This window comes from Columba livia, chromosome 5 (genome assembly GCF_036013475.1).
Source record: "Columba livia isolate bColLiv1 breed racing homer chromosome 5, bColLiv1.pat.W.v2, whole genome shotgun sequence".
NCBI classification, from domain to species: domain Eukaryota; kingdom Metazoa; phylum Chordata; class Aves; order Columbiformes; family Columbidae; genus Columba; species Columba livia.
In genome coordinates this window covers 46,251,699-46,278,268 of record NC_088606.1, presented here as the reverse complement: position 1 = coordinate 46,278,268, position 26,570 = coordinate 46,251,699, and the positions used below count along the sequence as shown (strand labels likewise).

Here is a 26,570-nt window from a genome sequence, read left to right as displayed (position 1 = left end):
ACTCAATGTTAAACACAATTCTTAGATACTTAACATGCCAAACAAAGGCAAGCATGCTGGTGATATTGATTAAAGTCTTTCAATGGTGTTGTTACCTCCACAGACAGCAGTAAGGGAAAAGAAAGAAATAAAAGAAAATAATCTAGCACTATGTTTTTCACCTATCAGATGTCTGACTGAATTTCATTTGACTGAATTTGCGATTTATAAGCAGTGTATATTCGGGTATAGGAACAGTGTATATATGTATATTCATGTATAGGAACAGTGACACTGGAAAACATGATAGTAACCTTAAATTCAGCCAAAGATCTTCTATTGAAAAGTCTTTCTCGAATAAACAGTTTTTACTCATCAGAATATTTCTAATTCAGCAGAAGACATGCCTGCTTATGCAAACTCATGGCAAATGACAATGTCAGAAACAGAGACATCACCGAGCCCTTTGCTTATGCTTGGAGGTTCCTAGGGACAGGTTGGTCACAGTAAATTGTCTTTAGCTGTGAATTTTACTTTCCTCCTGAGACTGAATCTCTGAATTTCAGTCATTTTGAAGTCCACATACTCTTCCAGGTTCTCTATCTGCTCATTTGTAGAGGAGGGAGGGGATGAGGGTCTGCATAAGTAGAGAGTACATTGAAAGGACATGATTGGATATCAGAGAATTCGTTACCATTTCAAAAGCACTACATAACACAAGTTGCTGACTTTATACCTTTCCATACATGTTTGCTATGACTAAATAAGCAAATTCAACATAAGAGAAGCAAAGCAAGTATTATCATGACTAAATACCTCCCACTAAAGCTAAGATTAGCTGCATCAGGTCCTAGCCCTTGGCACAACCAAAATTCTTACAGCCACTTGCATTATACTTGGCAATTAGTTGTCTAGATCTTTCACACAGAATTAGTCCTCACCTTCCACTAAGGTAATGTATAGAAATCAGTTCCCTGGGTTCAAGGATAAAAGGAAATATATATATTCATGAGGCACCACAGAAACCTTTCATTTAGCAGTGGGAATCACAACAAATTGACACATTGAGAAGTCAAATGGAAGCAACTAAAAATGTGAATTATGACAAAAAGAAATTTACAGCTTTAAAGCTTGTGAACTGCTGCAACATTGACAGAGTAAGTAAAATTTCAGTGTCAAGGGAAAAGAAAGTTTGGGCACTGGGATTTTCAAACATTCCAGTGTATAAACTGAAAATAAATTATAATACTTTCAGTGTAAAATATGTAGAAAGTCTGAATAGGTTTTACTTGAATACTTCTTGTTCACTTGGTTAGAGCTACAATATCAAAGCAAGATTTGAATAGGCTCATGTTTGCAAATATTTACTCTTAAGAATAAGAATTGACAGGGCTGTGATCTTGCTTAATCTTAAGAAAGGAATTTTTGTTTTTTTTTTGTTTGTTTGTTTGTTCAATTCAATTTATGCCTGAGGTAAAGTAAGTCAGGAGGAAAAAAATAAGTAAGAGTCTGTATATTAAATATGAAACTGCTGTCCTGCAATATGCAACAATACTTTGTCTTAAATTACAGAGAGGTAAAATGGAGCATGCAGAGTCTGTGTGATTTGTTTCAGCTAATGAGTCTGAGTCCAAACAAAGAGTAAAGTCAAGGAATCCCTAGTGGTGATCACTACAGTGTAAAAGACTGTCCATTCTACTATATTCAAATGTTTCTCCTAATTGGATTTTCCTTTTGAAAGTTACCATCTGAAATGGTATAAAGGGAGAAATGTGATACAAGATCTGATTTTTTTTTTCTTTTTTTTTGGAGGTGGGGGATATTTTCATTACTTGTTTTTTTTTAACAAACAAACAAACAAACAAACAAACATATTCATTGTTGAACCTTTCTCAAAGCAGTTGCTTTTTTACCAAGCTGCCAATATAGTCAATTTTATAATTCTTCTGAGGTCTACATGACTAGTGTGTGAAGATTTCCATCCCCCTTCTACACAGAGAGATATATGGAAACAGGTGTTTAGATAAATATATTTTTAAAAACACCATTTCCCCACTAGTTTTCTATAATGTAAACACCTGTGCAAAGAATCACCACTTTAATACATCATAAGGCCAAATACACTCCAAAACTTTAAGAGGCAACATACACTCTTAAAAACACATACATATACTTACACATATACGTAGCTTTAGTAATGGAAGCAGTTCAACTCATATCAGTGAAATTAATCTGACAGCTCTTCTAGTATGTTTTTCCTCAGTATAGAATTTGCTTTAGTTTCAGTGGGGCTTCATGCTTTTTGATAGCTCCACCTGCATGGAAAAGCTGGCAAGAACAGCGTTGTATCTTGCAAGTTTTTAACTTTTCATTAAAAAGAGATGGAGTAATGCTCAGAAACAAGCAACTGTTAGCTTTGCTCCAGTCCACAGACACCTCTTCAAATTGCCATGATCATTTGATGATAGTCCCAGCCTTCAAGAGCACCAAAAGGTACCAAAGGTCTCTATACAAGAAAAAGAGCTTCTGAACTCTGCTGCCACTGGGAGGAGTTGAGCTACTGACAGATAACATCCATAAGGAACTCCAGTCAAGGAGTGAGGAGCAGCACAGACAAAGCTAGTTTTCCTACGAAGCAAACTGAATCCATGTTAGCCTCTGTAGTGATTTGGCTGGTCCCATTGTAGGTCAGTGGTTTGAGAACTGGTTACACGAACCTCTGACAAGGGAATTTGGGAAGGGACAAGGAGAGAGAAAATAGAAATGGACCATCCCAGACTGTGTCTGCTAGACTTAAGCCTTGTTTTTGCCACTCCAAAATGGTCACATATTGTAATAACTTAATGGAACAATGATGCAAAATTTTAACTACACGTAATTAATTTGATTTAAAATGTAAGGACTGAAACATTGCATAAAGCATGTGGAAAAAAATGAGGGATATGTGAAAGAGTGGTTCCTCACAAAATGCTGGACAAGATGAGAGTACAAATAAAAACAGTATAAGAACATTAACCTAGATGGCTTCAAATTGTGCCAGGGGAAGTTTAGATTGCATATTAGGAAAAAATTCTTCATGGAACAGGTTGTGGAACAGGCTGTCCAGGGAAGTGTTGGAGTCACCATCCCTGGAGGTGTTTAAAAGCTGTTCAGACAAGCTTCTTAGGGACATGACTTAGTACTAGAGTTATGGTTGGACTTGATGATCCTGAAGGTCTCTTCCAACAGAAATGATTCTATGATTCTATGATCAATTTTGTAGGATTTCAACAGTAGAGGAAGTTACCAGCCTTTGCGGGAGTTGTAAGGAAACTGTAAAGATCATGTAACCTTCTTCCCTGAAAATCCATTACCTCACTATATGGAACATATAAGTGGAATAACAAGTGAAGACTCAAGTAGGGTATGAATTTTTGAAATGCTGATTACTACAATGACTACCCAGACAGACATTCTTAGTCAGGATTAACAGTGCTTTTGTATAATGTAACCTAACATGTAGTACCTATGTCAGCACTCTTAGCACAAGCTCAGTTCAGGTTAGTGCATTATACTCATGCCATCCACATTGTTTTCTCCTATAAGTAAGCATGCGAGATCATTTAATTCATTTTTAGAATCCCTGCGAAAGTAAGATTATCTACCCAAAGCCAGGGTCCAGTAAAGGGTGCAAAAAGAGTACAATATTCAACAGAATAGCAAAATCAGAAGTACAACATTGTCTCTAACCTAATCCTGAGCTTCCTAAAATTAGGAATATTTAAAGGTCAGCAGGCATTCTGTGTTCCCTGCAGTATTGAAAAGGGGTGACTCCCTCTTCAAAGGATTCAAGTTCTCACTATCTTGTATACAGCCTTTTCCGCCTATGTTATGAGAGCATAAAATACTATACTTTCAATTTTGTATTATCTGAATTCCAGCATCACTCAGTGCTAAGTTACAATACAAGCCACAAGGAGAATCAGCCCTAATAAGTCTTAGTTTTCCTTTGGATACACTGACACAGTAACTCTGAACAGCATCTCCTGAAACCACATTACTGGAAGAATATGTCCTGTTATCTTTTTCAGTAAAAGCCTAAACAGTAATGAGGACACAATTAAATTGAGTATCAAAGAATATACCATTGTTTTACATCTTCATTAGCTGCAGCTGATATATACAGCATGGGTGGAGAGCAGTAAGTAACAGAAGGAAGGTTAAAGAGAAAAAATAAAGTGTGATTGTTATTACCTATCTCTTCAAAATATGGCTCTTGCACACTGATGGTGCTGAAGCATCACCGACAGAGAATGCACTCTGGAAACAGTAATTATGTCAAGATCTCCTAAGACTTGCAATTTTCGTAAGTTTTTCAGAAAAGGTGAAAGAAAAAAGGGCCGGATATCTCTAGACATAGAATCTGTCAACAATTTATTGCTGATGGCAATTGAATACAGTTACTGCCATAGGAATGCCCTTTGCTGCCTCTGAGAATACCTTCTCACAGACCATGACCTCTCAGGCTAACTACATTCAGCTGTAACAATAAAATTGCACACTACACCAGGAAGGCTCTTGAATGCAAAAAATACAGTTTACACAAAAAATTTACGTAGACTATGAAACATGCTATGAAGCTCAGAATTAAACAGAAAAACTGACCAAGAACCTCACCTATAACTATGAAATATGTATCTTTGGTTTCAATCTCAAACAGTAATTTTTTCATAAGAGTTTAGAACAGACCTTGTCCAAGAAATCAGGTAAAGAGTAACTAGAAATATGAGAAGACAGCTCATTGATACTACATATAGTTGCAACCTACACCACAAAAAGCTATAATGCAGAGATGCAGGGTCAAGCTTACTTCATTCTTTCCTCTCCTCTGTCTTCCCAAACCAAGTACACGCATTAAGCAAAAGAGGTAAACAAGTAAAATCAAGTCCACAAATGGAGTTATTTTATGAAGACAGAAAAACACATTTCTAATCTAAAATGCTTAACAACCATTCACAATAAGAAAGAATGTGAACAGAGCAATGTTTAGAGGCCTGTAAGCACAGAGAAATAGAGAAGAATGTACCAACTTTGACACCTCTATATTTAGTCCACCTCAGACTTGGAAAGAAGTCCAGTACCAAGACCAACTAAAAGTTTATATCTGGATTAATATCTGGAAGCCTAAGCTATAAAAAAGCTCCAAGACATTTTGTCTGGTTTTGATTTAGGTATCAGACTCCTGTGTTAGTTTAAACAAACAGACTTTTTCAGGCTGGTGGAACAGCTTGCTGATAAGACAGTGTTTTAGAAATATAACACCCAAAGCTTGCAAATATGTCCATTATGAAGACAACTATGAAGGAGGTAGAACCTTGACTACACAAATAAGTTAGTGGATGGGCTACTGAGTGGACAAGTAAGTATTCATAGTGAGTATTTGTTCACCCTCAGGACACACTTCAAAATTAATCTCTATAACACATTTCAGATTTGACAAATTAATGGATTTCAAAAGAAACTTTTCCAACTAACCAGATAGAAGTCTGACGTATTGAAATTGATCAGAAAAAGCACATCACCCAAAAAGCTTCTTGCGCCTACTGCTAGGAATCTCAGCAGAGAGGAAGCGATGTACCGTGTAGTGAAATCCACTTGGAGAGTTCTGTGCATTGCAAACTAGACACATTTGTTAACTGGATTGGAAACTTGATTATGAACGTTCAGAATAGATTTCTCCTACTTGCAGAATCACAGGTTGAGGATACACAAACTTCAGAAGCATCTACTCTGCCCTTCTGAATATTATAGTATACAATACACAATAATGCATGCTTCACTACAACAGTCTTACAAAAAGACATCCAATCTGAATACATGGACTCCCAGAGACAGAGAAAGTATAACTTCTCCAAGCAATTTTAAAAATGGTGAATTATTTTCATTATTATAAATCTAACCTCAATTTCTAAGCTGAATTTATGAGACCTCAGCCTCCAGCTATTGCTGCTTCTTAGAATTTTATTTGCTATGTTAGAAAACATTTAAACATCTATTTTTTCCCCTTACACATGAATCACATCAGGTCTCAAGTGTCTTAATAAAGTTTGAGCACTGATTTTTTTTTCCTTTTTTATCAGCACTGAAAAATATGTCTCTTTTCTTTGTTTTCAACAATTTTCAAAGTGCAGACAAAGTAAAATGTAAACAGGATTCCAGTTTTTCCATTGACATTGTTAAAATCACTGTTCTGTATCTCTGCTTATTTATTTAATGGTATGACATAGCCTTTTTAACAATTTTACTGTGGGATCTCATATGGAATTTCTTGCCTGTTATAATCTCAAATCCTTCTCAGACTTGCTTTTACAGATTAATGTCCCTCATTCTGAAGGTATATCCTGTATTTGTCCTTCTTATACATAACTTTTTGCATCCAATATCACTCTGCACATGTCTCATTTATCATGCTGCTGATACTTATTGCAAGGAAAAAACTTCTTAAATCATGTGATTTAAATCACATCACTATAACCAACAATATTTAATTAACTAACACTCACTGCCAGCTCAGGATCAGCAATACAACAGATAAACCACAATACTGGATACGTACAAATTGACAATAAACATCTAAAAACTTATAAATAATCCTATATAATTAATCCCGCAAAGTAATATTCAGATACCCTCAGAGGCCATGTGCGTTACACGCACATCCCCACGTCTGGAGTGCAGTCTCCCCCATTTGCTCATTCCTCAAGACATGGGTGCTCCAGCTCTGTGTGGTCTCATGCTATCTGTTAATGAACAATCTCAGAAGAAAGCACTCACAGTTCACACATGTGCTCACAAGGTGTGGGTCCCTGCTTGTTGCACCCTGTGTGATCATGCCACTAGCTGGATGGTGTCTCCTCACAGTACCCAGTACAGAGGCAGTTTGGCCAGACCAAGCCAAAGGTTGCAATCACATGGGGCAACATCTGGCAGTGTCAAACAAGTTATTTTGCTCTGTTTCTCTCACTTGCCCAGCCACTCATACTTAAAAAGGTTCATGCTTCTTTTCTACTTTTTTTCCCAAGCTTTGTTTAAGAAGGTTATTTGTTTTGTTTCAGTTTTAAATACATTTTTAAACTATTTTGATGTGTTTGCTTGTATTTTTGTTTGGTTTGTTTTTAAATTATCCTCTTTAGCATTATCAGTTTGGGTAAATGCCCTCTTAGTTAGCTCAGTTATCTTATTCACACAGTTTAACCTCATGTTCCCACCCTCGCAGCCGTTCTAGTTCATTTTGCCAACTGTGGGCCCTACACTTATGTTAAGTGTAATTTTCTGTCAATGAACTGTCTAGATAGATACAAACATGATTAAAAGAATTACAATATCTTTATAATCCACTCAAACATATTTCCCCACAATATTTAGTTTTGAGCATCTGACCAGTACTTCTGAGCTACTTAAGTATCTCATGTAGTTCAAAATTTAAGTGCACTATATTTTTGTGGTAACTTTTATCTACCAACCATGCAGTGTTGTCAAAGAGTCCAATGTTTGCTTGATAGAAAATACTTCCCATAATACCATACTATAGCCATTAAACATTTCCCTGCCTTAATTTTCTATCAGCTGAATCCTGTGTTGGATTTTCTATTATTTTACCTAAAATTTATGTCAGACTAAACAATTATTCTAAATAGACAATGATAAACAAGTTAGTTGTTTTTGTATCATTGGAATATTTTCTACACATACTCTCTGGAGTACTCTTCAGAAAAGTATAACGGGACTGTTTGCTTAAAAATATTTATCCCTAATAGAAGTTTTCCAATATTCTTTCACTTGCTTTTTATTTTCATTGTAAGAATTTTTAATAATGATTTTTCCAGATACAGAATAGAAATATTATTTGAATAATCTGTCAGTTCTGCATCACTTCTGCCAATAGCTCTTCAGAGGATGTCTCTGATTAAAGTGGCATTAGCAATAACAATAGTCCTTCATTTCTGATATATTGTAAGCCCACCACCCAACCTCAACATTTCTCTCCTATCAGATCAATTGTATTAATTTTAAAGGTTGTTTTTATAGGGGTTGTTTTCCATTTTCCTTTTTTTTTTTTTTAATTTAGTGGTTTTTTGTTTTTGTTTTCTTATCTGCTATATACTAGTCTGTTTGGATTTTGGTTTAATTGTTAAATTTTGGCTTCATTTTTGATTGTATCAAAGACAGTCAAATGTGAGCTCTTAAGATATGAGTTTTTCTCTGGCAAAGCATTATATTCCTAGAAACTGTCCCATTTATATTCACAGCCTTTTGTTTATATGTCCTCTCCAATCAATTTTTCTCATAAATTTCCTCAGGTGTAGAAGATTTTTCTGAAGCTGCATCATTGGCTGTGTTTTATCTTTCATTTGCTATAGGCAATCATCAACGTCTTCTTTCTTTGTCACAAAAAAAAATCTTATCTAGATGATACTTTAAATCAGATTCAATACCTATTGCCACAGAAAATTATTATGTATATTTCTCTGCAACTCTTAATGACGTTCTGCTACTACTGCATGAGATTTTTCATACATATCCCCCATATTGAAATTTCCCATTAAAAACTACTATTATTTTTTTTTTCATGTGTTATGGAAAGTTACTTGAGGACTAAGCCATCCTCTGCTATGGTTTGATTCAATACTCTTTAATAGATACCTCCAGGCCTTTACTTAATGTATATAACTTAATCTTCAGTGCCAGACTGTTTAGTGAAATGTACACCACAGAAAAAGGGATATCAATAAGAGCACTCACTGAAGGTGAGGATTTTTGACCTCTTTCCAGTTCAAAAGAGAATTCCATTATGGCTTTAATTCCATGCACCATATACAGTCAAAATTCACACGGGCGTTAAATGCAATAAAACTCTTATTGAAGTATTAGACTGTGCACTGCATATGAGCAACCTGAAAGGCTAATGGGATCACCATCCTTTCCCTTTAGTAGCTGTGTCATCAACAACCGTAACAAAAATGAACCTTAGTTGTAAATAATGTAACAAATGCAAAAGGTTGCCTGTGGAAAAATAATAAATAACTACTTGTAGAAGAACCTGCCCGTCCAATAAGGGCTCACAAATAGAGTACTGGCAGAGAAAATTCTTGTAAAACCAAACAGCTAAGTAAAAAAACCCTTAACGCAATCTGTATACCCTTTGGCAATGAAGCTCATGGAATTTAATACATCTTTGTGCACTTCATTTGAAACTTGCATGCATTGAGGGAGGGGAAACTATGGTTATTTAACCAGTTTCTGTCCTTGCAAATGCTCTTCTGTAGCCTTTAAAAGGTAAACAATAACTTTTTTTTGCTTAATTATAACATGTTACAATATTCAGTTACTGATGTAAATATTCAATGCACAGTGATTACACCATCACCAAATTCTCCTAGCCATGACTGAGAATTCAGCCCTAATATACGACATTTAAAAAATATCTGGTTTTGTTAATATAGATTGAGGTTTTGCTATGGCAGTAACAAGGACCAGACTGCTTAATTAATCAATCAATTATTACATTATACACTTAGGAAAAAGAAGCATTAATACCTGGAACATCATTAGGGATTGCAAAGGGAATATGGAACATTTAGAAATTCAGAAATTTGTGGTATATTAATTCAAAATGATATCTGGAACACCATTTTAACTCTGTAAATATAAATAATTACCCTGTAGCTTATTTCTGGAACAAAATTAGAATTTGTACTTCATTTAGAAAAAGGAAAAAAAAGAGTAAAATGCAGAGAAGGCTCAATCCTGCTGAAGTAATTACTAAAGCATCAACTGAGATTAGCTGGAGCATAAGTGGGTTTATCTTTGCACAGTGACAAAAAATAAGAGAAAGACATGTAAAAGGAATGAAACTTGTTGCATGGAAGACTAGCACATACATATTGCAGTGTTGCATTAGAACAGAAAAACGGTCATTGGTAAAGAAAAAACAAAATCAAAACAAACTTTTAAATTAATTCTCTGTAAGACAGAATTCTCCCAGAGAGACTGCCATCCTAGCCTCTTCCACCTATCCACTAATAGTTTGGTTTAGAGATTAAAAAGAAAGTAAACTGTTGGCCTACAGCTGATGAAAACCCAATAATGATTAAGCTTTAATCCCTAGCTCCCTTCTTCAAATTCCAGTTGAGACAACGGAATTTGCTGAGCTCATAATTTGATGAATGGACAGTAGCACAGTGTATGAGAAGTGAGGTATCTCCCATCCCCATCACAGCTGGCTGGCTTTTTGCCATCTCAAAGATGGTGGGGAAAGTTCAAGGTACATGAACAGAATTACTGCCTGATTAAGGTCTTAAGGCAGTCTTTTGCTTAAGAACATGACTAAGGTACAATGATAAGCAGTGTGAGGAAACCTGCACTGTTATTACTCATGCTGCAGTCCCCTCACCAATAAAAAGGCTCTTTATGTGCTTGGCTTTATTTCCCATGTAACATGGCATATGAGTGAAGCAATTATTGAGGGGAAAATGAAGAAAGGTTTGTAAGCAAAAAGAAAATGTGCTGGACATAAGAACTGCACTAATACTTTTTGAAAATTACTACTAATTACTTTCAGGATTAGGTCTGACCCCTAGAGAAATCATTCTTATATGTACAGTGAAGAAAAAGCACCAACTCCTGGGCCTTATAGAAGTCAGTTGGACAAAATTTCATTTATAAGTTATTTCAAATTGGGTCCATCTTTTTGAAACACCATGCACACTGTTCACATAAACATGAAAGGAAACCATATCTATACTTCTGAGGATTATTTTAAAGTACAGGACTATGTGGATGTCATATCTGCCAAATAATTGAAAAGAGAACCCTAAAACAATTACTAAATGCTCTGAATTGCTGTTGGTTTGCAGACAAAAAAATAATTCATTTAACTTATGTTGCTGTGATACTTCAGAACAAGCATTATCTCGAATGTGAAAACGTTGCTGCGGGATTTTTTTGCTTTGTTTTGGAGCTGGTTTGTTTTCTTTTTAATTCTCCTGGTTTCCTGGTTATATTGCTCCTCCACAGTCCTGATATAAAAAGTACAAGCTCTGAAGCAAATTCTATGGAAGATTTTATTCAGTGGTCTGATGTCTTCCTTTCACAATAAGCAAGGTTCCTTTCTTGTCTCAGCACTGTGAATACAAAATTTCAAGAGTTCTTACATTGGTGTTAGTACTTAAATTTACAGAAGCTCTGGTACATACCTGAAATGTATTTTAATCTGTGCAAGGAATAGATTCAGTCCTGCGAAGTTCATTGTTGTTTCTAATTGTCAGTGACTGCTACACTTTGCTTGCCTGCAGCTATCCAATTATCATAACACCACTACAAAAAATATAGCATTATGTTCAATGTCCTAACAAGAGCCTCACACACCACTTCTATCCAACAATTTGCTTCTAACTGGATTTCCAACATATTAGCAAATGACAGGGAAGAACATACAAACAGTCATATGTGAACAAATAATGAAGCCTTCAAACATCTTTTTCTGTTGCTGTGTGAAGTTCTGTGGAGATACCCCTGGTTGTTGTGCATATTAAGAGAGATAAAAAAAAAAAAAAAAAGAGAGAGAGAGGAAAAGAAAAAGAAAAGCTCAAATCCAGACATGGAAAACATGTAACTTGTGCTCTGAGATATTGCTATGGCAACATTTAAACAATGAACAGAAAGCTCTGCAGGGTTCTGCTCTCACTTCCTTGGATACCAAATACAAAATAAATCCTGATTCTCTTTTTATTGTATGTATGCATATATGCTGATTTTTGCCTTTTTCTCTAACAGACAGCAAAGTGTCCAATGCCAATACTAGGAACTATGTGTTAATTCACTTGCAGCTTGTGAATATGCAATTAAAACACAGTAATAGCACACTCATCTTCCCTCTTGCATCCCCATTTCTATCCATGAAGAGAAAAAAAGACTGTGGTAGCAGAGATAAATAACAGGTATCATTATTTTCTGAATAATTTCATTAAATAAAGCACTCCAAAATGTTACAAGTCAAGCCCCAATACCTTCCGCCATTACAGGAAGTGGAGGAAGGATCCTTTCTAAGGGCAGTTCCTTTCTATGGTTCTAGACTCAAGCATGCTGCAAGGCTGCCTTCCACTGTGGCTCCTGATATTACTCAATACTTCTCATCTGGGCTGTCCTGCAGAGGCAGCACTTTTAACTGAAGGAGGCTTGTTTTTCATTATTTTCACAGAGCAAGGAGATAGATGGCAAGGAGATAGATGATGGTGCAGAAGAAGGACTCCCACTGATAGTATTGCAAAGTCAAGTCAGCTTGACTACTCTAGAAATGACTTGGTGGGTGCTAATTGCATTCTTCAGAGTATTTTTCCTCCCAGACCGCAAGCAGCACCAATTCCAGCACCCTTCTCTCTCTCCTCATTCCCTCACTAGCAATCAGAAACAAACAGATACCTCCAAGTCCAAGTGAAAGTACACTGGTAAGACCAAGATGGAGGCTCTCACACACTGCTGCTGTGCGCAGTGTACTCCTTCAGTGAATATATTGGACCTTCATTCTTGGACAGCTTGGCTTGTGAGTTTTCACCAGCAGTAAGGTCTCTCAAAATGTGCAAAAATCCTGCCCTGCACCCCATTCAAAATATTCCTGTCTCATATTATCATCACAGAATCATTGAATGGTTTGCATTGGCAGAGATCTTTGAGATCATCTAGTTCTAACCTCCCTGTCATGGGCAGAGACACCTTCCACTAGACCAGGTTGCTCACAGCCCCAGTCAAACCCAGCCTTGAACACTTCCAGGGATGGGGCATCCACAGCTTCTCTGGGCACCCTGTTCCAGTGCCTCACTCGCCATATTGCTACAGCAAGTATCTTCATGTTGAATGGGAGACAGCATTTTTGGTCACAGGCAAATGATTTTGAAGCCTATATGTATGACATCATGACAGCACCTCGAGAATTTATTTCTTTTCCTCCAGTCCCACATGATTGCTCACATCTAGAGCTTACTTTCTTGGGTCTCACCCAATCCGAAATTCGATTTTTCACTCATCAGTGCTATCAGGCTGGGAGATATTGTGACACAAAAATTGCTTTTCCAGTAAACTCAACCTGCTCATATTCTAGATCACTGCAAATCACTGCTGATATGTGAAAAGACATGGACTAGCTACCCCCTTGCATTACTAACCTACAGTTAGTTTACTAATGAGATTGTATATTACGAGCAAAATTTTATAATCAAGCAGGGAAATAAAGTATGGCTTTTTGTGGGAGTGTTCTGGAGAACAATTAGAACAAATGGAGCAGGACACTCCAACATAGCTTTCTCTTTCCTTCTGTACAAGCATTTTGTGCCTAAATATACACATAATGGTTCCCTGTACAGTGCCAAAATCCTACCTGCCTGGGGTCATTACCAAAAGGATTATCCATGGTTTGAAGAGAAGACAGCCCAGAGGACCAGCATTTGCTGATGAATGACACACCTGTGCCCAGGCACATGCACGGAGAGTAGTAGAGACAGCCCGCTCTCATCTCTGCTTGAGGAGATTTGCTGCTCCTCATTTAGCTGGAGGGTTGGGTTGACATTTTTGGCCATTTCTTTTATAATCAGTCCTTTGGGCTCTGGGTAAGCCCCAGCACAAATGCTGAGAAATGCTATACTTGTTCCCACTTTGAGACTGAATGAGTTAAACTCTGGGATGTTCCATGTGTCTTTTGGCTACTGTATTAAGTGAATGATTCACTGAAGTATGAAACTTGTTTTTTAGAAGCAAATATGGATCCCAAGCTTTTTAATGTTGCCCAGGTTTGCCTATTTCAGCCCAGACTAGTGGCTAAATTTTACTAGGTCTTCATTATCACATCAAGAAAGTCCTCCTGCTAGTTATTGTACAAAATGAATGAGGCACCTATAGTGGTTTTCTGTTGTCAAAAACTGGAGGTGGTCTATCAAATTTTTTGTTTATGTGTTCACTTGACAACAATCCAGGGAAAAGTTAGAAATATATTTTCCTTAGACAGCTTCTTTTTCCTTCAGTAATTACTGAGCAGCAGCTTAACATAAATTTAACTGTTCTATTACTGCAACTGCTGATTTAAGTGTAGTCCAATATACAGCACAGACTGATAATGACACATGAAGAAACAGAGATCAGAGTTTTGTGCTTATTTTCAGATGCTGACAGACTTATTACCCATTTCGTGTTCCAGCAGGAAACATTTGTGCAGACAAATGAATGGGGCTAAAGCACTTCATGTTAAACCAATTCAGCTGTACTGAGAAAGATGCGAAATTGGAGCTGGAAGGAACCATTTTTGCTGTGCCTGCTTCCTTCATTTTCTAAACACAAAAGCACAAGGGATCTAATTGGTTCACGTGGCCAGACAAAAACTCTTAGAAATTTCCTTAGGAGCTGAATTACACCCTAAGTCTTAATCCTTTACAAGTAGCCAATGTTTAAGACATGACTACCAAACAAAAGTGCATGGGACACATTTGAGAGGCAGAAGGTCTCATTTACATTATGTCAAAAGATTCAGAACATTTAGATGAAGTAACAGAGGTGATGTGGGTGAATTCAGAAAGGGGAGCAAATGGAAGATGGCAATAATTATTTACACGTTTATCTAGGGAAGTTAAAGCTCTGGTTTGTGTTCACATAGGAAACTTGTGAAGAGGCAAATGCTGCCACAAACGAATGAACAAACACACATTAAAATCCAACCCTATCAACACCTCTCATATCCCTGCCTTCTCTCCCCTCTTCCAGAATATTGCAGCTAGAGAAAAGTAAACTAGTGGCAAAGCTAGTTCTGCACCTTGACTGCCAAAAAATATCCGTATCTGTTCAATGACTCATTTAATTACCTGCTTCACTTCCTCCTTCTCCACCAGTTTTTGTCTAGTACTTTCAGCTAGAGCCTTTATATATGAAGGTGAAGGTTGAGTAGGACAAGTGAGGGAGGAGAAAAGGGGAAGAAAGAGAAAGAAAACTCCCTATCTACAAGCTAAACAGTCATGCCAGAAGACAGGACGGAAGTGGCAGTCTTCCCCACAGGAAAACAAGGACCTCTGTTTTAAACACTGTGTTATCCTCCCTTTATTCCATACCCCCATACCACATTTCACCAGGAAGGGAGAGGCACACAAAATCACAAAGAATTTCCTGGGAGATCTGGAGGGCAGGGATGGCTAGTACAGCAGTTTCCTAAACTCCCCTTCAACAGAAGAATGTCCTCTTTCTGCCTGTTACTGCTTTTTCTTAGCAATGGAGTGTAAAATGTGCTATTTCTCTTAGAGCTGCCTCCTCAAAATCCATTAAAACCTCTTGTCCTACACCCCCCCACTCTCACAAAGCGCCATACTTCACTTCCCTGCTTGATTATAAAATTTTGCTGGTAATACACCATATTGACCTGCACTGTCAGACCGGATACCAGCATTCAAATCAGAGCCTTTCTCTATTTTAAACACATACTAAATAAATAAAGAAATAAATAAAAAACCGTCCCCTGCGCAACCAATTCTATGCAACTTGCATCCATTTGTACAGGCTGGGCAATCAGGCCGCACCCCCCACTCCCTGCAGGGGCTTTCTCAAAACATTTCTTTACTAGTGAACATTTACAAATGCTACAGAGCCATGCAGGCAGATGCCTGCAAAATCCTACCAAGGTTGGAGTTTTGCTAACAAGAATATTTGAGCTACTGTGAGAATTCAGTTCTGTCCTTGTTCCTTCTGCCTTCCCAACCGCCCCTTTTCAGCCGTTATCAAAATCCAGTCAGATTCTTTACTCAGGTGGGGGAAAAGACTAATAAAAGAGAATAAGGAATAAAGAAAAGAGGCAGTGGGGCATAATTTCTTTCCCACAAAAGAATAAAATGGAAAGTGTACTTACTGTATCCTCAAAGACTATCCAGCTGGAAATCCATGTGGTTATGAAAAAACAGGATGGGGGAGGGGTTAGAAAACTATTTCATTTCAGCAACCAAACCAAAATTAAAAACAAACAAAAAAAGGAAATAAAAGGATATCCAATTGCAATTTCCCAGAAATTTCAGTCCATACAGCTGTCAATCCAACCCAACACTGCTGAACTCTCCACCTCCAGCAATTTTGTTTTCTTCTTATCCATCCTTTATTTTCTCCTGTGGCTTTCAACTTTTCTGATAAGATTCCTGTAGTGGTAACATTGATGTTTGGTTTCACCGGAGAAGAGTGCTTTAAAATAACAGAAAAAAAAAAAGAAATCCTTGCAGAGGATGAATGGTCCTTCTCCTTTCTGAAACTTTTCATTCCAATGTGGATCCTTTGCCTGGTTTCCTTTTTCTGAGGCTTTCTGCCTCTCTGGCTCCATTGCTCTCCATTGTTCACTATTTGTTTTTCCTCTGGAGAGCAGAAATGTCTGTATTTCTTTTTAAGCAACCCTCCATCTGTATTCTTTTAATGTAATTTTGTTGTGACTGTTAAGATCCAGGTCTTGCCAGGCAATTTTCTTCTTCCCCTTCTTTGCTGCACTATCAATTATCCAATCCGTGTGTCTCCACATTAGAACAGGGATTCCCATTCTTCTTTTTCTCTATCCCTGACACTCCTTTAGAAAATAATCTCCTTTTGCATCTAAATTTTTATTTGTGTCTGTCAAAACAATAAACTTTTAGTGTCTCTTCCCTCTCTCCAAAGATCTGATTAGATTTCCAATCACAACCCAGTGCGCAATCGGATTTTGATTTCAGCAAGAAGCCAGCAATCCACAGCATCAGCCCCGTCTCCTCGCTTCAAACTCCACGTTATATCCTTTTGCCTTCCCTCCAACTCCTCTGCATTTTCATAATCTCACATAAAATGGAATGAAGAAGGGAGGGAGTAGAGAAAAATTCAAGGTTCCCACCAGCTGTCAAGAATAAATCCATCCTCCTGTTATTTTTTAAAATACTTGGGATGGGTGTTTTTAACACCCACTCTCCCCTTTGCCCCCCACACTTCTCAAAACCTTTATGATGTTAAAACTCCCCCGACAGTGCACAAAACAAGCCAAGGGAGGTGAGACCTGCCCTCTTAGCTGTAAATTTCACAAGCACCTTTTGCTTTTCATTTCAGCTTCCTCTCCATCTTTTGTCCAGTAGCTATGCAGATCCAGCAGCAACGAGACAGATAAACTTCTATTTCTTCTTTGAGGACAGAGAGGGAAAGAGAGAGAGGAAGAAGGAAAAAAGCTCTCCAGTCTCTGCCTCCCTTTGCCTCCCTTTCTCTGTTTCAATGCAGATCTGATCTCCTTTCTAAGCTCAGCCTGGTGTATTTCAGATCTACAAGTTGGATTTTCCTTCTGCACAGCAGTGAGTTAGTCTCCCATCTTCTTCCACATGCCAGTTATCTTCCCCCTTCCTTTCCTCTTTCCTTCCTGCCTCCCATCCTTCCAAGACGACACATTCCCAGTAGCACAGACGGTTCTTACAGTTTTTAGTTTCATCCCTGAAATGCATAGCCTTTTGCACAGCCGAAACCCTTCCTCCCTCCCATTAGCTTCAGCTTGAATTCTCCCTGTGTGTGCATGTACGTACGCATGTATGTATATATCCAGTTCCTGACAGATGCCGCTGCTGCTGCTGAGAGTAGGTCCGCTTTTCTGCCGCTCTGGTTTTCTCTTAGTCCCCACCTTTCAGTGGCACCTTAGGATTTGCGAATGTCCCAGGGCCAGTCTTTCTGGTTACATTCCTCCTTCCCCCCTTCCGTTCTCTCTTTCTCTGCGCACCCCCTCCCCCCCGTCCTCTTCCCCCCCCCCCCCACCCCGCTTCTTCCCTCCCCCCTTCTTTTCTCTGCTTGTGATCAGTAAAATACAATTACCCAATTACCTCCCATCATCTTAGCACTGATTGGTCAATTGCATTAACACTTAATGTCAGGGAAAGGGTATGGGAGCTGCTCCGACGTGGCACTGCTGCCACCTCGTTGCCAGTCTGAGAAAAAACTCAGGTTTACCTTAAATCTCACAAGTCGGATAGTAGTAATTGAAAAACAAGAAATCATCTTAAGGAAAGGAATGTCAAAACTCATTTTCTTAAAAGCCTGACTGATTCTGACAGTTCAACCACTGTTCACAGGTACCAGTTTAGCCACTGAAGCAGAGGGAAACAGAATATAGATGATGCATATGCCAGCATTTTCTGCCTCAGAATCAGAAAGAAATTATTTATAGATCTAACTCCTCCACACAATCCTCAAAAAAAGAATTAGTCAGGCGCTTTCATGATAATTATAGCAAACTTCATACATTAAGCAGTAACTCTGAGTTATTCCATGCGTGCAATAAGATAGCTAGCTCTTTTCTGAGTCAAATAGCCAAGTTATGTTTTGTATCCTTACTTAGCCTTCAGTTTTGGTGTGAAACTGGTGTACTTAAAAAGAAAAGAAAATAATTTGCTAAGTTATATGTCATATTGTAAGTTTCTATAAAATCATAAAATTCATAAGTTCGGTCAAATAACACTTACTGAATAAATAACATTGACTTTCAGATGTATTCTACTGACTCAGCAGGCTTTCTGGTGAGAAAGTCATACCAAATATAAGTTAAGCAATTGGAACCAGGTCCTTAATCACTGTATAGATCATTTAACATCTGATCTTACTATCCCCGAAATCAATGGCAACAAGAAATTATTTTAAATGGGTGGAAGACTTAGAGTATGTTAATAATGAATAACTCAAACGTAACTGTCTTTCAAGAATGCTAAAAAAGAGTTTGGTGAGTTTTGGACAAGGCTGCAAGTGGGACAGGAGATGAAGCTGCTGACAAGTAACGATCTTTTTCTCAGTTGGTGAGCTTATTTTTTTCCCATATGACTCACTGATGCCACTGGCATATTTTGGGCCTACAAATGTCTTATGAGAGTGTTTTTCTTTTTACTACTTAAAATCTGAAAAAAAACCACAAAGTTGTTCCTTTCCCAGAAGAATAAAACCATCACAGCCTAATCTATGTTTGCTCCACTGTTTCTTTAAAAAACTGCCTGAACAGTTTCCTGCTAATATTAAAGAGCCTGTGAGCAAAGGTGAGGGTTTCTGTGACTGAATTAAACAAATATGTGGGCGTCAAAAACAGGGGTTCCTACCAGAATCTGATAAAAGCATCTGCAATAGCTATAGTATTTTTGTGGATACAAACTAATATTTCACTTTTGATGTAAATTTGCACGTTTAGTATTTTTTCAAGTAATTCAAATTACATCAAAATGCACATTTCTGATAGACGCTAGGACTTGAATAAATGTTCATATCTATATCTATATACATAGATATATATATAAAGATAATATATTTGCTGGCATAGATGTGACTAAACACAAAATTAGCATCAAGACTGTAATATTCTGGAGGCTATGATATAATCTTCTGTCTTGATGTTTGTTATTTTTAATATACCAATTATGCTTTATCACCTAATAAACATAGAAGATAGCTTCTTAGAACATAACTTTAAAGCAATTCAGTTTGCAATATTTATGAGATGACACTGCATGCTACATGAAAAGGTAAATGTCCTTTTACTAAAGAAAATAAAAAATGTAATTCTATTACTTGTTTTATAAGCATGCATTGCTATGTGTGAAACCTATTTAAAACAGATATTTTAGTATTATTAAAGTAAGTCATTCACAAATCAAGTGTTAAAAGGGTATCATTAATGTATTATTTGTGTGACTTTTTTCCTGTGGTACATTCTATATTGTTTCCTCCAAACAATATTGTTTGCATATTGCATTCAGCCTTTTATTTTGCAGATTTTCTAGAAAGAAAAACAATTCCCTACATAGCAGTTTATGAAAGCTATCCAGCATGGTGAGCTAGTATTCAAAATGACAGCACCATGGAAAACTTCGGATGATACACGTGATACAGTGTTTCACAGGCACTGACAAGGTGAGACAGAGGAAACATCTTCGGGCCTTCTGTTCAGTTCCTAAACTAGGGAACTGCTATCCTTCACACCCATTCCCCACCACTGGGCACACTCAGGTGGAAAGCAAACTTTAAGAGAAGCTGCTACCTGGTCTTCTCCCTATCTGGGAAATGCCATGGCAGTGCCTGAAGAATAGTCACTGCTGTTATGGTACAAAATCCCAAATACACAGTGGAGGTCACTGAGTCCTGGCTTCTCTTATGGACCAAGATCATAATGAGTCAAAAGGTTGAACTGTGAAGAAAACCAAACACAGACTGTCAAGGGAACTTTGTTTTACATATAATGGAACAAGTTTGCCCGATCCTGAGTATGGGAGGATATAAAAACTCAAACATATGCTGTGGCAAATCTTCACATAACAAACATGGACAAAACCAGATTGTTACAACACACCTTTTCCTTCTTGACACATGATGAGATTTAAAGTACTGAAGTTCTATGTGTAATTAGCACTGGAAGACATTAGTGGAAAAGACTAGATCTTCACAATTGGAAAGGCTGGGGGAGCTGGGTCTCTTTAGTTTGGAGAAGAGGAGACTGAGGGGTAGCCTAATTAATATTCTGGAATCAAAAGCTTTTGAATCCTGCTTTCTAGACTTGTATTAGCACTAAATCTTTTCTATAAAATGCCTGCAGGCTTGTCGACTTTTCACTCATTTTGGAAAAGCCTTAGTCTACTCTTTGTGAACAAACTCTATGTGAATGTAAGGATGTGGTAAATAGCCATGACACTTAGCATTTTCTCCAGCCTAAGTAAAGTGAAAAGCAGTTTCAAGTTGTTCTAAGTCACTGAACACCCAGCCTTCCTCTTAAATAAATAAGAAAAATTCATAAAGGAAGTTGTGGAACATATTACTTCTATTTTATTAAGCGTTGCTGACAATAAGCTGCTTGCATACGGCAAGAGTGCTTAGAATCATTTCAGTTGGAAGAGACCCTCAGGATCATCGAGTCCAACCATAACCTAATCTAACTCTAGCACTAAACTTGAATCCTCTTATAACTTACTGCTTTCAGAAGGGAACAAATAATTGTGACAAGCATACTTTTAACTGCACGCATCTAGGATCAATCTCACAAATCAATTCAGGGATTCAAGAGAGATCCTAAAAATCTCAGACTATATAAAATATGTCTCATGTAATCTCACAGGGAGGCTGATTTTTGTAAAGTCATCGAAGATCATGACACATATTTTCCATGTACGTGACTTCACTGATTATTGTTCAATTCTTTTAATACTAAACCTACTCAAATCGGGTCCATAACCATCAAAATTAGCATCTGACTATAGTGCTGCCTCATTTGTAAATTTTAACATATTTTTGTTCTGATGTTTACAATTCTAGTGAGAAATTTTTTTTTGTAGGTAATTCCTATTAGGTCACAGAGGCTTGAAAAAGTAAAAGAAAACATATCCTCCTTTCAGGAAAATCTGGGTAAAACCACAGCAGACTTGATTTTGGTGCATAGGAGTTTAAGTGACTGCTAAGTAAACTGATCTCTTGATAATATCATAACATCTCTTGTTTCTGGTAAACATGGAACTGAATGGCCTTTTTCATTAAATTGTTTAAATGTGAAAGGGACCATATTCTCCGAACTTGTGTATGTTCATTTTCCAGTTGGGTTAATAGGACAAGTTTAGAATTGTTCTGCAGATTTTCATCTTTGATGTTAACAGTCCATCACTGAAAATCAACTGTCTAAAAAGACTTTCTAGCATTTCTGCTTATGGAACTGAATCTTGTATTTTCAGTGTTTCCATCATAGCAGATACTAATTCCAATTCCAAACCAATTCCCCAAGCTGAACATGAGCCAGCAATGTGCCATTGCTATAAAAAAGGGTAATGGTATCCTGTGCCGCACTAGGCAAAGCATTGCCAGCAGGCTGATTGAGGTGATCCTTCCCCTCTAGTAAGTACTGCTAAGTCCACACATGGAGTACTGAGTCCATTTCTGGCCTCTACAGTACAATGGACATGGACAGACTGCAGGGAGTCCAAGGGCCATGAAGATGAGGGACTGAAACATCTGTTCTATGGGGAAAGGCTGAGAAAGTTGGGACTGTTTAGCCAGGACAAGAGAAGGCTTGTCAGAATCTTATTGTCTACAAACACGTGAAGAGAGGGCACCAAGAGGATAGAGCCAGGCTTTTCTCAGTGGTGCCCAGTGACAGGACTAGAGGCAACGGGCACAAACTGAAACACAGGAGGTTCCCTCTGAACATCATGAAACACTTTTTTACTGTGAGAGTGACCAAGCACTGGCATAGGTTATCCAGGAAGGTTGTGGAATCTTCCCCCTTAGAGATAGTCAGAAGTCATCTGGACAGGGTCCTGGGCAACTGGGTCTAGGTGGCCCTGCTTGAGCAGTGGGGTTGGACCAGATGACCTTCAGATGTCCTTTCCACCCTCGCTATTCTATGATTCTGTAATTTAACAGTTTGTAAAAAATTTTACATAGAAGGAAAGTAAGAAGTAAAAGTATTTTTTCTTTATCTGCTCTCAGATTCTCTTATTCACCTGCGTGCCTAGGAAAACTATGTACTTAGCGTTCAACTCAGAACTAGCAGAGGAGATTTTTGTCTAATATAAATGCTGATTTGAAGAAAAAAAGTATGAAAAAGACAAACTAACAACAACAAAAAAAAGCTAAACTTTCCCTAATTTCGCTCTTGAGACTGTTTGTGACTAGGGTCTGTGTATATATGTGCACACAGAGCTAGTGTTAGAACATTTACAAAATTACATCTTTATCAAAGGCTTACTGTTTTGTGTTGGTAATCACTTTTAAGTTTATTGTAGCATGACTTTAGGGTACCTAGCAATGAATAGAGTTAGAGTGTTACACCTTTAAATCATTCACAAAAGTAGTTACATATTAAAAAAGGCAGCAGAAGAATTCTGTTTCCACTGAGGCCAATGACAGAATCTCTGCTGACTTAAATAAGACTACAGTTTTACAGGGCATCTTTTTTCATGTGATTTTAAATTTTAACTTTGATTCCAAATTCTGTCTATCAGCTCGACATCCTGAAGATCAACATTAATCTTCACTCCAACGTTTTTGCTGCAGTTATTCCCAAACAATTACGGACAAGCTTTTTTCTGCTTCTGAGTCAAAACAGCTCCTCATAACATGAACTCACACAAATGCATTTATTCAAAAACATTGTTAACTCACCTTCATTTGGATAGAAATAGACTGTAAATATGTTCCCTGAAATACAGGGCACAAAGTCTCTATTGTAACAATAGCCATGTAGCTATTCAGTATTATTTTCTCACATACTATTCCAATTTTTACTTTAAACTAATTTGTCTATATTGGAAATAAATGCATGTCAAAATACCTATCCTATAACGAAATCAAATTGCAAAGCATGATTTTCAAATGGTAAGAACCCTAGACAAAAACAAAAGCTGTGCATTACTATTATTATTATTGATAAAAATAATTATTTTTCTGTTCCAATTTAAAGTTCTTTGCAATGGGCATGTTTTGCAGCTTCCTATAAAATGTGAACATTTTTGACTGAAATTAACTACTGTATTCAACATCAAAAAAAATCTGACTAATGAAATGGCTTAGAACAAAATTTCAAGTGTTTTCTCTCTAAGACAGTACTGAGATAAATGGCCCAAATCCTGACACCTTCCTATGGCACTAATTTCAGGCTTAAAATTTGAATCTAGACAAATTCTCTCCTTTCCAGAACTGAGTGCCACAGAAATTAAATGTAAATTCACTCCATAGAGAGGAATAACTCCTTTAATTTCACTGAAATGTGTCCAGATTAATGTAGGTGTAGATGAGAATAGAGCATGGTCCTTCATTTTATACTCACATGCCATCTAACATGTTTTTCATTCTGTAAATCATAGAATCATAGAATCATTTAGGTTGGAAAATATCAGTAGAGTGAAGAAAAAGGACTGTTTCTTTTAAATTGAATTTTTAAGAATGTAAAATTTCAGAGTATAAACAACTAGACTTGGACATGAATGATGCCTCCCTTTGGAAATAATATCTTTACAGTGTGACAGCATTTTTTTTCAGTGAATTTTTAATTGTAAGAGTATGATACTCTGGCATAGAAATAAGACATCTTTATTTCTTCTCCTGTGGAATTATTGTGACTGGAAAATACAATTTGCATTTATTGAGAATAAAATCTTATCTACATTTGCTTCAAAACATTACTGAAAAACAACCTAGGAGCCATATTGTTCTACCTTGTCTTAATGTTTAGCATACATTCAAAGTGAAATTCTGGTATGGGGAAAAGACCTTAAGTTTAACCTCTGAGCCAAGGAAAAGGTAACATATTTCTAAATTTTCATCTGAAAAATGATCATTTCTTAATTTAACCATGCAACATCCTGAAGAATGTTATAGCTTTCAATGAATTTGTGAGGCAAACAAATGCTGTATTCAATGAGATTATTGACAGAGCTAATTGCCAAAATGGAAACCAAACCAAACCAAACCAAACCAACCAAACAAACAAACAAAAAACCCGCAACAGTAGTCAAGGTGATAACTTTCATTTTCTAGATCTGTTTTCAGGTACTTAGAACTTTATAAAAAATTACTTCAGCTAAATATCTTAAGCATACTCTGTACCCAAAATCTGGATATCATTTCTATACACAAAATTTCCACTTAGCCCTTATTGGTCAATATGAAAAAAACAAACCAAACCAAACCAAACCAAACCAAACCAAACCAAAACAACCCCACCACCATGTACTTTTTATAGTAAATGTATTTGACCTCTGTTTTTATTTTCCCCCTTAAATCACTAATGGCTCATCCTGGGCCATTGGAAAACAACATAATATTTTCTTTTTTTTTTTTTTTTATATTTATCCAAATCAGATCAAAATACTATAATGCATATAACGTACATAAGAACCTATTTTCTTACCATCCACACTCGCAGAACTGTGGCCAGTGATGAGGAACGACGTCAAAAGTGTTATAGCCAGGACTCACTGGGATTGTATTTCCAGAGTTTTTGTATGATCTCAAGATAGATTATTTTATTTCTCTGCATGACTGTCACTCTACCTGTAAAATGAAAACAATCCTCACTAAATGTGTATTGAATAGGACGGACTTATCATTAATTGGACTAAGGAGAGTAAAGTAAAAACACATCACTCTAAATATTTATCATTCTTTTCTGTAGCCTGGCACTCAAGACCTGATATTAAACAATTCAAGATCTCTGAATGCATTGTGAAATAAATTTACAAGAGATGTTGACTTAAACTAGATGGATGAAAAAGTCAGGGAACAATTTAGGACCTGCCAATGAATGAAGGCAGAAGACATTGTATTTATACTCACAAGTACTCTGAAATATGGTATAAGTTAGTTTAAAGACCAATATTCACCTTGAGTTTTCTGGATTTTCTCAACCAGGGTTCAGGTCTCTCTTCTATATCCACATTCCCATATAAAAATGTACATTGTTTAAAGAGCATATGAAATGTGAAATATCTAACTGTCTTTCAGTATCATCTTAAAGAGGTGGATGAAAAACTATAGGACAATAATGAGCCTCTTGAAATTATTTTGAAATTTATTCGGTTACTGTTACTCCAGAATAAACCAATAGTCTGTCTAGGTCACTATGGTGTCACTTCTAAAGAGAATACAGTATTATTCTATAATAGGTAGTTCCACAACTTTCATTTTATAAAACAGTATAAGTGGAAGAATAACCCAGACCCATTTGCATTGGATTTGCATTTAAGCTCTAGAAAGGTTACAAGGGGAAAATGTATCTCTGTTTTGGAGACAAGAAGAGGAAACCGGCTGAATACAAATAAACACCTTTTCTCCCCTTAGGGTAGGATTCTTTGAGAAGTTCTTTTAAGAACTTGTGGTTGAGACCATTTCTCATTCTTTATTGACAGCATAAGAAGTTAAGAAAAGAAGTTAAGAAATCCTGCCAGTCACAACTGCTGAAAATGATGGCAAAATATTGATTATTTAAAGTTTCTGGTTTTGTTTTTTTTTTTTTTTTTTAATCAATGGTACCTTAGACTCAGTTTTCCTACCACCTCTTCAAACTACATTCCTAGTGAGTGTGGTACAGTTTTAAATTGAAACTCACCTTACTGAACCAGATCTGATCTTCAAGATCTAGAGAAGAGTTTCTTGTTAAGGGGACTATTTCTGGTGATGAAGAGGCTAAAAAACCTGCAAGGAATGAAGCATTATTTTAAAAAGCTGTACATCACAATTATAGGATTGTTTGGGAACAGTAAAAAAAATAAACAAAAAAACAACAAGCAAATAAACAAGAGGTGATAAGCAGGAGTCTGGATTTGGTCAACACATGTACCAATTGCTTTTTTGGGTTCTTCAGACCTTCTGTTTCTCTCTCCTTGCATCTTTCTACTAGCTTATACTGAAACTGCGTTTCCTTAGGATTGTATTCGCTTTACACTCCTTTGTGCATATAGGTGGAAATTATCTTCAACATGCTAAAAAATAAAAAAAAAACAGCATACCTACTATTTAAGAGATAAGAAGTAGTATTAGCATCAAAGCTTACAGTACTGATAGTCTTTGGATGATAAGTGGAGGTAATA

At 36.8% G+C, this 26,570-nt stretch overlaps 1 protein-coding gene across 45 annotated transcripts in view; it reads right to left on the bottom strand.

The window, feature by feature from the left end:
* LRRC4C (leucine rich repeat containing 4C) overlaps positions 1-26,570 on the bottom strand; it is a 611,011-nt gene that overhangs the window by 109,193 nt on the left and 475,248 nt on the right. For 34 of the 45 annotated variants that reach the window (XR_010473034.1, XR_010473033.1, XM_065064799.1 and 31 more), the window contains 2 exons: positions 26,090-26,175; positions 24,893-25,035 (listed from right to left, as the gene is read on the bottom strand). The gene's annotated coding sequence lies outside the window, so the exon portion shown is untranslated. Of the gene's footprint in view, positions 1-15,892; positions 17,804-24,892; positions 25,036-26,089; positions 26,176-26,570 lie in introns of those variants that run through there. The other 11 variants (XR_010473032.1, XM_065064787.1, XM_065064786.1 and 8 more) reach the window with 4 other exon arrangements.